The 13,839-nt window shown below is 38.0% G+C and overlaps 1 long non-coding RNA gene across 2 annotated transcripts in view; it reads left to right on the plus strand.

Annotated features, from left to right (window-relative positions):
- Positions 1 to 6,288, plus strand: part of LOC125150668 (uncharacterized) — a 12,959-nt gene extending 6,671 nt beyond the window's left edge. For both annotated transcript variants that reach the window (XR_007146431.1, XR_007146434.1), the window contains exons 3-4: positions 5,283 to 5,369; positions 5,906 to 6,288. This is a non-coding gene — a long non-coding RNA (uncharacterized LOC125150668). The remainder of the gene's footprint in view (positions 1 to 5,282; positions 5,370 to 5,905) is intronic.
- The last annotated feature ends 7,551 nt before the right edge of the window (positions 6,289 to 13,839 follow it).

A 13,839-nucleotide genomic window follows, 5' to 3' on the forward strand; every position in this document is an offset into this window, starting at 1 on the left:
GAAAAAGATATTTGACTCCTATCTTGCCATCCACAAAAATCAATTTTAGGTGGATTATAGATTTAAATGTGAAAAATAAAACAGTGAGATTTCAAGTATATGAAATTGGAAGATGTCTTCATGACATTAGGATAGAGAATGAATTCTTTTTTAAAATATATTTTTAAGTTTATTTATTTATTTTGAGAAAGAGAGTGCACATAGGGGAGGGGCGGGGGGGGGGGGGGAGAGAGAGACAATCCTAAACAGATTCCGCACTGCCAGCATGGAGCCCAATGTGGGGCCTGAACCCACGAACCTTGAGATCATGATCTGAGCCGAAACCAAGAGTCGGATGCTTAACCAACTGAGCCACCCAGGTGCCCCAAGGATAGAGAATGAATTCTTAAGTGGATGCAAAAAGCATAGTTTTTAATAGTAACATATTAGAAATGACATAAATGTCCATTATAGGAGGCATATTAAATAAATTATTTTATATCATGCATAGAACTAATTTCAGTAGAGCCTTAACCACACCAGGCCAGACTGTGATTTAATCAATATATTTTTGGCTTTTGTTTAACTTAGTGCTAAAGATTATTAAAATTATCTGTGTCCAAATCATCTCCACTCAAAGTTTCTCAAAATGTATGGCCTTTGGCTTTAACTTTAACCATGGCTAAGTCCAAGTATTTAGGTTTATGATTTTCTATTTCCACAATGTGTTTTGTAGTGTTTTAATTTTATGGTTTTTGTTTTTTGTGACTTGAAAAAGTCTTCTATATTTACTTCTGTATCATACGAGAACATGATCCCCTCAAATTCAAAGTCTGAATTTGTAAACTTGAGGAAAGTTTAACAGTTTATTTACAAAGGTATGGGTAGAGTGTAGGGAAATCACAGAGGAGAGTGTTGTATCCTAGAGCTAGTACAGTAAGCCCCACTGATACTCCTAAGCCTGAAGTGGAAGTGAGAGAGAACCCAGACAGTACACTGTGGACAAAGGCCACCTAACTGGAGCTTGGGCCCTGGTGAATGAACACAGCCTGCAGCAATGCTATAACAAAGAGAGCCAGGGGAATAAATCCTCATTCTCATTCTCCTCCATTCTTAGCTTCTGCTGCAGCTCCCTGTTGGCTAAACTAATAGGGAAGCCAGAGAGCATGAGGGACCCTTGATGAAGTCCCTACAGTTTAGCCCTTTGGGGCACAAAGCAGAATCAGAGAATAGAGATTACAAAAATGGCCACAAGTTTTTCCAATGTCTGTATGTGTACCAAGAAGTAGAGTCTATTTCCTCATCTCTTGAATCTCATGTTGGCCATGTGACTGATTTTGGTCAATGGGGCATTAGCAACCAAGATACAGACAGAACTTTGAAAAGCACTCAGACACTGGGAGACTGACTGTCCTCTCACAGTTTTTGAGACCCCTACCATCTATGCTGTGTGAAGAAGTCTGGATAGCTTACTGGATGATGAGAGACAGTTGGCTACTGACTCCAGCCTTCAGCCAGCCAACACTCAGAAGCAGAGTGATCTAGGTGACAGACAGCTGACCACAAATGCATGAGTGAGCCTAGCCACCAATATCAGAAGAATTGTCTAACTGAGCCAACCCCAAATGGCTTACAGAATCGTGAGCTTAAAGTGTTTCCTATGCAGCAAAGACTAACAGATGATGTAAGTGGTAAATGGTATATATCCAGCACAATTTTTTAAAAAAATTATGCTTTGTCTCTCACAGTTAGTTCTTTAATCCATTTGGAAATTATTTTGCATATGCTGTAAGGAAGGGATCTAATTTAATTTTTCAATATATTCAATAGTAAATTCTTTCTTCACTGATTTCTAATGCTGCCTCAGTCATATGTGTAGAGCTGTTTCTGACTTTCAGTTCTATTCATTTTATATATTTGCCTAAGTTTGCATCAAAGCACATGTTTTAATGATTATAACTTTATAATAAATCTTGGTACCTGGTAGAGATAGTCCTCTTCCCTTATCCTTTTTCTTCAAAACTATGGTGGTTATTCTCAATCCTTTACATACCCAGATCAATGTCAGGGTCCAAGTTCCACAAAATATCTTGCTTGTATTTCAATAAGAATTGGATTAAATTTGTGAACTAATTTGGGAGAGAAGTGATACATTTATGATATTGATTCTTCCTATTTAATAACATTGTATATCTCTTTTGCTATTAGGAATGATATCTGATTTCTATGTCTTTTTTTAGTTTTTTAAATATTGGTATATAGGAACACTAATGGTTTTTGTTTGTTGATCTTGTCTTCAGTAATATGACTGGGATTTATACATCCTCCTAGATTTTTTTATAAAGACAGTGTCATAAACATTGGCAGTATTTGTTTCTTCTTATCCAATTCTCTGACTCATGTATTGTCTTAGTGCATTTTTCAAGCCCTTCAGTAAGTACAATGTGGAATAGGGGGAATGATAGCAGCTATCTTTGTCTTATATTTTTAATCTGCTAATGTGGCATATTACATTAATAGATTTGCTTTATTGAACATCTGGCATTCGGAGGGTAAATCAAACTTGGTCATGATACATTGCTTTTTAATTCACTTCTGAATTACATGTAACATTTACTCAGAGTTTTTATGCCTATATTATTAGCAATTTTGTTGATAATTTTACTTTTTTGTAATGTTCTTATCCAGTTTTGTTGTCAAGGTTAACCTCATAAAGTAAGCTAATTATCTATTTGTTGAAGCATTTTATGTTATAGGGATAATCTGTTCCCTAAAAGTTCTGTAATTTTTTTAAATTTTTTAACATTTTTTATTTTATTTTTTGAAAGAGACAGAACACAAGCAGGGAAGGGGCAGAGAGAGAGGGAGGCACAGAATCCCATGCTGGCTCTAGGCTCTGAGCTGTCAGCATACAGCCCAATGCGGGGCTTGAACTCATGAATTGAGAGATAATGACCTGAGCTGAAGTTGGATGCTTAACCGACTGAGCCACAAAGGTACCCCTGTAAAAATTTTTTTTGATCTCTTACTTATTATATGTGATGGTTACTGGTTTGTCCAAGTTTTCTTTTTCTTCTCAAGACGTGGTGAAGTAACTACCTTCTCCTGGCTTCATATTTCTATATAGAGGAAACTCCATCTGTGTAATGCCCTTGGCCTTGAACCTCATCTCCAGAATATCTCCTTTACAGAGAACACTTGAATAACTGATGACCTCAGCTCCTTCTGGGTTCCCTCCAGGTCTTTCTGCCTACAAGATATGTGTTCTAGGGGGCGCCTGGGTGACGCAGTCGGTTAAGCGTCCGACTTCAGCCAGGTCACGATCTCGCGGTCCGTGAGTTCGAGCCCCGCGTCAGGCTCTGGGCTGATGGCTCAGAGCCCGGAGCCTGTTTCCGATTCTGTGTCTCCCTCTCTCTCTGCCCCTCCCCCGTTCATGCTCTGTCTCTGTCCCAAAAATAAATCAAAAACGTTGAAAAAAAAATTAAAAAAAAAAAAAAGATATGTGTTCTAGTCAGCTGGCTTGCATAGAATAAAAAAGGGTTGAATACCTGTTAAGGGAGCCAAGATTGTCCATCTGTGTGATGACAAAGTAATTATGTCAAAATTGGGGGGGAACTGGGATACCTGGGTGGCTCAGTTGGTTGAGCATCCAACTTCAGCTCAGGTCATGATCTCACAGTTCATGAGTTCAAGCCCACGTTGGGGTTTCTCTGATTCTGGAGAAATTAAGTCTCTGGGGTGTTAAGGGTCCATGGTTTATGGCTGTAGAGGTTTGACCTCGACATTTTGCAGCAGCCCAGATTGTGCATTTGACTTTTGTGGGATGGCTTTTTCAGGTGGCTGTAGCCCTAGGGCTTTCTTTGTAAGTGTGGCATACATGGGATTGTGATCTTGATGGGTTACCACAGTTCACGGTAGTTTTTTCCCCAGGTGTATGGTTGTGTTTCTGCAAAAGGGTTGTTTTTATTTTTTTAATTGTGGTAAAATATATGTAAAGTTTATCATTTTAATTATTTTAAAGTGTGTAGTTAGTAGCATTCGGTACATTCACATTGCTGTGTAACAAAAGAGCGTAAGATGAAACACTTAACTACACAAGGGCTGCTCTGGTCTTTGTGTTAGATACCTACAAATTAATGGTGAATGCTGCATCCAGTTTGGACTGGTAATAGAGGAGAAATAGAGTCAGAGATGAGATCGCTTATTCTATTGGCCCAAACTAGGTCAAATGCCCAATCTTGTATCAATGACTGTGGCCAGGAGTCAGAGTAATATTATTTTAGATAGTATGGCTCACCCCCGTAGCCAGGGTTAGCATTTGCCTACCCCAAATATCATAGAGGAAATGTGTGTGTGTGTGTGTGTGTGTGTGTACGCATGCGTGCTCAGGGAGATAGAGCAGCCCAAACCCAAAGGAAGAACAGATGCTGAAGAAGCAACTATGATGTTTTCTATAAATGCTTCCTAGAGATAACCAGTGGTAATATCATAAATACTACTATTGTTTTTTGTTTTTGGTTTTTTACAAAATTGAGACCTTACTATATAGCATCATTGTCTACTATGGTAGCAGTAGCTACACGTGGCTATTTCAATTTAAATTAAAGAAAATTATAATTTAGCTTCTCAGTCACACTAGCCACATTTCAAGTGCATAACAGCCAAATGTGCCTAGTGACCACCTTACTGAACAGTGCAGATATTGAACATTATCATCATCACAGGATATATACGTTGTAGTTAACATACTGTGATTTGAAATAAAATATTTGAAAAGCATTATCTTTCCTGCCTGCCAAATTCTGTTCTCATCTGTGTTATCAATTGTATAACCATTAGCATGTAAATATTTTGAAGGCTGATCCACATAGCAAAATAACATTCTTAAAATCTATAGGAGAGAGTCTTTTTCCCCCCTCATTTTCACAAGCACTGAGAGACTCACTTAAAAGTAAATACGGGGGTGCCTAGGTGGCTCTGTGCCTGGTAAGCTTGCTACTCCTGATTTCTGCTGTAGTTCATGAACTTTTGGTTCCTGAGATTGAGCCATCTGTGTGCTGACAGCACTGGAGCCTGCTTGGGATTCTCTCTCTTCCTTTCTCTGGCCCCTCCCCTGCTTATGCACTCTCAAAATAAACAAATAAACATTTCTTTAAAAAAGAGTAAATACTGCCAACCTAATAGGCAAAAACAGATCCCAACTCTGTTTTCATAAATACTAGCCAAGTTGTACAATTCTATGTAATTTGTTACCTATTTGAAAGACCTGGACACTAACCGCAGGACGTTTTAATATCTTGCAGCATTAACAAATTGTTTCCTGGAGTGTGGAATAAAGGCCCCTCAACAGAGGCTAAAGCAATGTGAGACAGGACTCACACATGCCAGAGGTGGGTATCCCTGGGGCATGAAGAGGGAGGACATAAAGAGCTGTAGGTGTTGAGGGGAAATGGGAGAAGAAAACTTGGTTTTGGATTTGAGGATGGTGGCCTAAATAAGTCACAGCTCTTTGCTTCACCTGGAGCCTCTCAGCGGCTGCGACTCAAGTCGCAGACAGGGCAGGGATGCGGGCAGGGAAGCATCCAGCAACTCGGGCGATAGCGGAGACCTGCTGTCCCGCACTGAAGCCACCCTGTGCCCCCAGCGTCTCGGATCCGCCGCGCCCCTGCGCGTTTCTGAGCTGGCCTGGGTCACACTACGACACCGGCGGGGAGGCCGGGGTCTCCGTTCAGTTCTCCTAGAGGGACGCGCGCCAGCGGCCACGTTTAGGTTAGAGAACTCCAGGTGCTTCTACCGAGCATTGTTTTCCTAACTGCGAAGTGAACAGCAGGCTACAGAGCCAGGTGAAAATGGCACTTAGTGACGTGGAAGACCCAGTCTATCACTGTTCGCTCAAACCGCCTCACGGAATCTCTTTTGGTCTCAGCAACCCATCTGGCCATTCTTCCACCCCAGCTGGGGTCCCAAACCACGAACCAGGCTGAAGGTGCGCTGCCAGGGCCCAGGAATAACTGAGCTTGCTCATCTCGTGAGGTGACGACTGCACCACTGTTTAAAGGGATCGCCGACATCCCAAGGGTTTGGAGATTTGCAGGCGGGTCTGCCTTTGCAGTTCCAAGGAAGGATACTGGGAAGAGAGTGTGGACACAGGACAGGGGGCTGCTATTTGAGAAGGTTCCAGGAGTGACTGTGACCTGCCTTCTCCTTTCATCTAAACGAGAAAGGTTGAGGTTACAAGACTGATTTGGTTCTAGACTAGTATAACCAAACCATGGCAGAAAAAAATATAGGAAGTTTTTGTAGTCATAAATATGAGATGTAATTGAAAAACCTGATATTAAGTTTTTAGAAAAAAGAAATAGAAAACTTAAAAATGATCTTGTTTGGTTTACTAATACAAATATTTAAAATATAACAAAACTGAACCAATGAGTTTTACTACAACTGAATAAAGTATTCTAAAAACATCGCTTGAATTCATTCATATCTTTTCATGAACACTATCACATCCCTATTTCAAGGTGGTGTTTAAAATTTTCTTAGAATACTAAATTAACAGAAAATCTCCAATGCATATTATCCATAGACTCACGTCAAACGCTCTCCTTTCATTTGCAGAGGCCTTTGCAGAGTAGGGCACTCCACCTTGGTGAAGAGTCACCGTTCTCCTGGTTACCAGGGTGGTTGACCTATCACTTTCCCCAGCCCTTTTCCATAGCTTGCAACAGTTCAAATTGTTTTAGTGTATGGATCTCCCAGGCCCTCTGTCACCGCCAAATTCCAATTTGAAATTTGAAGTTGAAAAATGAATGCAATTAGCTTCTTAGAATATATGGAAAGCATTGAGGTTCCCTTTTCTATAATTCTACATGTGTAGCCTTTTAGTATCCTGTTTTGTGGATTTAATTGGCAAGTTGTCATCTGCTTAAAGTTAAGAACTTTGTGACTAATTGGAAATACGTATAATTTGCTTGTGTTCCAGAAGTCTATATTTTGTCTTTTTTAAAACTGAGATATAATTGACATATAACATTAGTTTCTGGTGTACAAAATAGTGATTTGATATTTGCATATGTTGCAAAATGATCACCACAGTAAGTCTAGTTAACATCCAACACCATACAGTTACAAAAACTTTTTTCCTATGAACTTTTAAGATCTACTCTTTTAGCAAATTTCAAATATACAGTAGTATTAACTATAATCACCATGATGTATATTCCCATGACTTAATTCATAACTGGAATTTTGTCCCTTTTGGACTTCTTTCACCCATTTCACCCACCCCTTACCCCCTGCCTCTGGCAACCACCAATCTGTTTTCCCTATGAGCTTGCTTTTGTTTTTGTTGTTTTAGATTCCATGTATAAGTGAGATCATATGGTATTTGTGTTTCTCCATCTGACTTACTTCACTTAGTATAATGCTCTCAAGGTCCATCCGTGTTGTTGGTAATGGCAATATTCCCTTTTTATGGCTGAATAATATCCCATTGTATAAATATATAAGTATGGCACTTTTTAAAACCCATTCATTCATTCATTGATGGACAGCTAGGTTGTTGTTATGTCTTAGCTATTGTAAATAATACTACAGGGAACATGGGGGTACATGTATTTTTTTTTTTGAGTTAGTGTTTCCATTTCCTTTGGATAAATACCCAGAAGTGCAATTGCCAGATCATATGGCAGTTCTATTTGTAATTTTTTGAGGAAACTCCATACTGTTTTCCATAGTGGCTGTACCAGTTTACATTTCCACCAGTAGTGCACAAGCATTTCCATTTCTCCACACCTTTGCCAACACTTTTCTTTTAAATTTTTAATTCTATTTTAGAGAGCACAAGAGGCGGAGAGGGTCAGAGAGAGAGACGGACTCATAAGCAGGATCCACGCTCAGTGTGGAACCCAACGCAGGGCTCAATCCCACAACCCTGGGATCATGACCTGAGCTGAAATCAAGTCAGTTGCTCAACTGACTGAGCCACCTAGGTGCCCCATTTTCTTTTTGATACTAGCCATTCTAACAGGTGTGAGGTGATATCTCATTGTGATTTTGATTTGCATTTCCCTGATGATGAGTGATGTTGAGTACTTTTTCACATGCCTGTTGGCCATCTGTATATCTTTGGGAAAATGTCCATTCAGGGGCCCCTGGATGGTCAGTCGGTTAGGTGTCTGACTTCAGCTCAGGTCATGATCTCACGGTTCGTGGGTTGGAGCCCTGCGTTGGGCTCTGCACTGACAGCTCAGAGTCTGGAGCCTGCTTCAGATTCTGTGTCTCCCCCTCTCTCTCTCTCTGCTCTCTTTCAAAAATAAATAAATAAACTTAAAAAAAATGTCTCTTCAGATCGTCTGCCCATTTTTAAATTTTTTTTTTTTTTTTTGCTATTGAGTTGTATGAGTTCTTTACATACCTTGGGTATTAACCCCCTTATAGATATATAACTTGCAAATATCTATTGGTTGCCTTTTCATTTTGTTGATGGTTTCCTTTGCTGTGCAGTTTTTAATTTGATGTAGTCCCATATTTACTTATTTTTTGCTGCCTTTGCTTTTGGTGTCAAATCCAAAAACTCCTCACTAAGACCGATGGAAAGGAGCTTACCCCCCTATAATTTCTATTTAGGAGTTTTATGGTTTTGGGTCTTATATTCAAATAATTAATCCATTTTATGTTAATTATTGTGCATACTGTTAAGACAGTGGTCCAGTTTCCCCAGCCCCATTTATTGAAGAGACTGTCCTTTTCCCATTGTATATGATTGACTCCTTTGTTGTAAATTAATTGGCCAAATATGTGTGGCTTTATTTCTGGGTTCTCTATTATATTCCACTGCTTTTAACTAATACTGTTGGAAATACATATGATTTGATGGTGTTCCAGAAGTCTGTATTTTTTGTTTTTTCAATCAAGGCATTAAAAGCTGCTGCTTATTATACTTACTTTCCTTACTCAGCATAAAGCAGAAGTGAAAAAAGCTTCTTAATTTTAATATGTCTATTTGTATTACCTTTGGTCTTTGGAATACAGGTAGTTTTCTTATTATTTTTTTTTTTCATTCCCTTTCTTTTAGGGAGTTTATGAAGTTTCTGACTTGTGATTTAAACTCCACATTAAAAAGCAAATTAGATTTTCTTTACCTAGAACTGTCTCAAAGTTTATTCATAACTAGAAAATAAGTTTCAAAAACATTTTGTCATGCTCTCATCATAGTGTTTATTTAATCCATCTTGGAATTGTAAATGTGAATGATATATTTTACCATTTTTTTCAATGACTGATTATGACTTAAGAAGGGAAACTTAATAACTTGATAGCAGTTAGTAAAGCCCTATTTTTAAACTGTTATGTAACATAAGATATGTGGTCCATATATTTTCAAATAGTAAATGATTTATCAAGTAAGTCAAAGTTCAGATAATATTAATTAAAATCCAACTTTTAACTATATACACTTAATTACTTGTGAGTGAAATAGTTGAAATAAATTAAAAACCCATACTGGCTTTTCTTCCTCCTAGTGGTTGTGTGTACAAAACTATTCCAACATTAACTGGAAGCAAACAATTTAGAAAGGAAAAATAGCACACATTTGACTTAAGTGAAATTTTTTTATCCATTTTTCTGTCTGCAGATGACTTATCCTTTCATGGCCTCACTGGTATATATTCAATAAATACAAACACAAAGTATAATCAACATCTGTAAAATGTAACTGGGAAGGCGTGTTATTAAAACATCACATAGCACATTCCAAAAGTCAACAAATGATTTGCTAATTACTGGTGTGGGATTTATACTTGCGTTATTTGCTTATACAATTGAGTTGATGACATAATTTTATGATTTCTAACTAAAGCTTTTAGTATGCTCTGGCGGAGACTTCCTTTAAAAACAATTGCTTTGGATATGCATTATTTTTAACTCTACAATTTTCATTTTTACCGTCCTGTTGGAAAACTATTATTTTTTTCCCCTCGTTGAATTGGAGCACATACAGTCTACTCTCTAAGCAAGCAGGAGAAATTATACCAGTAAAGCACTGCAAATGAGAAAGTGAGGTCAGTGGGCTCATCCTTTGAGTGTCCTCAATGTGGGGTCAATTCAAAGGGGGTAAATATTTTCCAGACTGTTTTACCAAAAGATTAAACCAATTTTTAGTAGCAACCAGAAATATTCTTGTATGTTGTCTCAGTCCTGTGCCAACATTGATTTTTATTAATGTAATTAGTTATTTCATAGAATTTAAATAATTTAACAAGATTTTGCATTTTTATTAACAAAGTTTTATATTTCCCCATATTTTATTTATTTTTGAGAGAGAGAATTTAGGGGAGGGGCAGACAGAGAGGAAGAGAGAGACTCCCAAGCATGTTCCACACTGCAAGTGCAGAGCCTGGTGCAGGGCTCAAACCCACGAACCGTGAGATCATGACCTGAGCCAAAATCAAGAGTCAGATGCTTAACCAACTGAGCTACCTAGGTAGGTGTTCCCCCCATAATTTAAAGTTGTCTGCATTTCTGAACATATAGTCTCTCTGTTAACCTCTGACTACTCCCTACTGGAATGTGAATACTGACATTTCTACTAAATTTTTATATATTTTTGGTAAATTTTCAACATTTACATAACAAGTTATGATCTTTTATTTTTTTTCAATTTTTTTTAAGTTTATTTATTTGGGGAGAGAGCACAAGTGGGTGAGGGACAGAGAGGAGAGACAATCCCAAGCAGGTTCCACTCCATCAACACAGCCCATTGTGGAACTCGAACTCACAAACTGTGAGATCATGACCTGAGCCAAGATCAACAGTCAGACGCTTAACTGACTGCACCACCCAGGCACCCATGATCTTTTCTCATATGTGCTTTTAAAATTTATGTGTAGTAAAATTTCCTATTTTGATGTACAATTTCATGAGATGTGACAAAGATATACTATTCGTCAATCAGTCAAAATATAGAACAGTTTTTTTACTTCCCCAAATTCCCTCATGCTCCCCCTTTATAGTCCCACATCTCCTCACTCCCATTCTAATCCTCTGATGATTACTAATTGTTTTCTGACTTCATTACAGTTTTGCCTCTCCCAGAATGTCATACAAATGGAATGTTACAATTTGTAACTTTTTGAGTCTGGCTTCTTTCAGTTAGTATTTGAAATTCATCCATATTGTTCATGAATTGTTTATTCTTTTTTGTTGCTGAGTAGTATTTGATATGGATGTATCTGAGTTTGTTTCATTCACCATCAAAGGATATTTGGGTTGTTTCCAATTTGGGGCAGTTATCAATTGTTATATCTCATATGAATTGTGAAAAAAAATTGAAAGTGTAACGTATATACATCTGATTACAGATTTTTGTGTGAATATAAGTTTTTATTTCTTTGATAAATTTCTAGGAGTGGAATGACTTGGTTCTACAGTAGGTGTTTTTTTTTAACTTGGAAACTACCAAACTCTTCCAAAATGGTTTCACCAGTTTGCATTCCTGTTAGCCAGGTATGAGATTCGGTTGCTCTAAATTCCTTTATTCTTTTTCTTTCCTTTGTATTGTGTACATTTAAAAGGCATTTTATTCTATTAAAAAAATACTTTTAAACATTTATTCACTTTTTTGAGAGCCAGAGAGAAAGCGTGAGTGGGGAAGGGGCAGAGAGAGAGGGAGACACAGAATCTGAAGCAGACTCCAGGCTCTGAGCTGTCAGCACAGAGCCTGATGCGGGGCTCAAACTCACGAACCACAAGATCATGAACTGAGCTGAAGTCAGCCACTTAACCAACTAAGTCACCCAGGTGCCCCTAAAAGGCATTTTAGACATCTCTTATCTCTTATGATATCCATAAATGAATGTGCTCTGCCACTAAAATATACTAGTCTCTTTTTCTCTGTTGACATTTAGATTTAATATTTAATTTTTGGCCATATGAAATTTATTGAATACAAACTATGCAGGATGGTACCAAGTTATTTTTTTTTTTTTTCGCATACTGATGTCCATTTGCCTAATGAGATGCTTTGGAGCTGCTCTACCTTTGCCTGTTTCTCAGTGGAACTCAATACATTTCGCCAAATGATTTCCATTCCTTATATTAGGCAGTATGATACCATTTTCCAGTTGCCCAGGACAGAAAGACGAGATTTATGACTCTTATTTCCCAAACCCAAAAGGTCACTGGGTTTTGTCAAAACATGAATCCACTTCTCCCCACTGTCTTATACTTTCTCACTCAGACCCCTTTTAGCCCTTCTGTACACTGGCCCAGGGTGATCTTGTAACACACCAATCTAAGTTAGTCAAGTCCCAAAGGCTCCAATGGCCCCTCATTAGCAGGGAACACAACATCCTTCAAGATATAGTCGCTTTTTTTTTTTTTAAACCTCTTCATCTCCCTCTCCTTTACCTGACAAATGTCTGAATACAGAAGCCAGACTGCCAAATTTTGAATTCTGACTCTAGGATGGTTTTTGGCCTTAGACAAGTAACATAACCTCTCCATATACAATTGTCTTCAAAGTTATACAATATATGAAAGTGAAAACATTTACAACACTGTTAGTAAGTTTGACTCCTAAGCTTTTTAGAAGAAAACAAATATCTTGTTATGTTTTTATTATAATCTTACACCACGGTCCTGGTTCATTAATACCCTGAGGCAGACTGCCTAGATATGAATCTGAGCTCCACCGCTTAATATTCTCTTTGGCAAAAGCTACTTAACTTTCTGTTTCTTCATCTGTAAAATGGTAATAACAGTATCTGCTTCAGAGTGACTATTGTAAGGGTTACATTAATTAATATATCTAAAACAACTGCAAGGCACATAGTAGGCACATTTTAAGTATTAGCTATTGTTATTATTTAACTAATGGGTATGACCCTAATTTCCCATCCATGGTTGGTGCCCTTCCAGCAAATCCTGAATAACCAGTGCTTCCTTCTAACATAGAAATTGGTACAGTGTATTGCAATTACCTTTCTCACACTCTAAGAAGTCTGAAATATATTTCATTTACCTCCAGGCCACAGGCCTCTAAGAACTCCTAGCACTTACCCTTCTTTTGCTTTAGGGCCTTTTCGGTCTGCCTACCTCTGCATTGACATTATGAATACAAACTTTAAATGAGAATCATACCATCACAAGTGGATTTTTGCTGAGAAAGTATTTTTTGCATGGACTCAAGTCACTTTAATTCCTTCATCAGTTTTCTACACAGCAAAAACAATTTATATTTTTTCCATTTTCATTTTACTAAAATTATTTTCATTGGAAGTATTTTTTACTGAATAAGTTATAAAGCAAGGAATTGATTCATCAAACAGTTTTTTGCATATATCAAATTCTTCTAATTACAGTTTTTGCTATTGGGTTCCTCAGGATCAAATTTTATTTTATTTTTTCATTTATTTTAAGTGTATTATTTATTTTGAGAGAGAGCAGGGAAGGGGCAGAGAGAGAGAGAGAGAGGAAGAGAGAGAATCCCAAGCAGGCTCGGCTCTGTCAGCATAAGCCTAATGCAGGGCTTGATCCTTCGAATGTGAGATCATGAACTGAGTTGAAACCAAGAGTCAGTCGCTTAACCAACTGAGCCACCCCGGCACCCTTCAAATTAAATTTTAAATTTTATTGAAGCAATTTATCCATTAAATTTGGTCAAGAACCGTGGGCCCCTGGGTGGCTCAGTCGGTTGAGTGTCTGACTCTTGATTTCAGCTCAGGTCATAATCTCATGGTTCATGAGACTGAGCCCCACGTTAGGCTCCAAGATGACAGAGCATAGCCTGTTTGGGATTCTCTCTCTCTCTCCACCCTCTTTTCTATCTGCCCCTCCCCAACTTGTGCTCGCTTTCTC

This window comes from Prionailurus viverrinus, chromosome A2 (genome assembly GCF_022837055.1).
Source record: "Prionailurus viverrinus isolate Anna chromosome A2, UM_Priviv_1.0, whole genome shotgun sequence".
Lineage (NCBI taxonomy): Eukaryota > Metazoa > Chordata > Mammalia > Carnivora > Felidae > Prionailurus > Prionailurus viverrinus.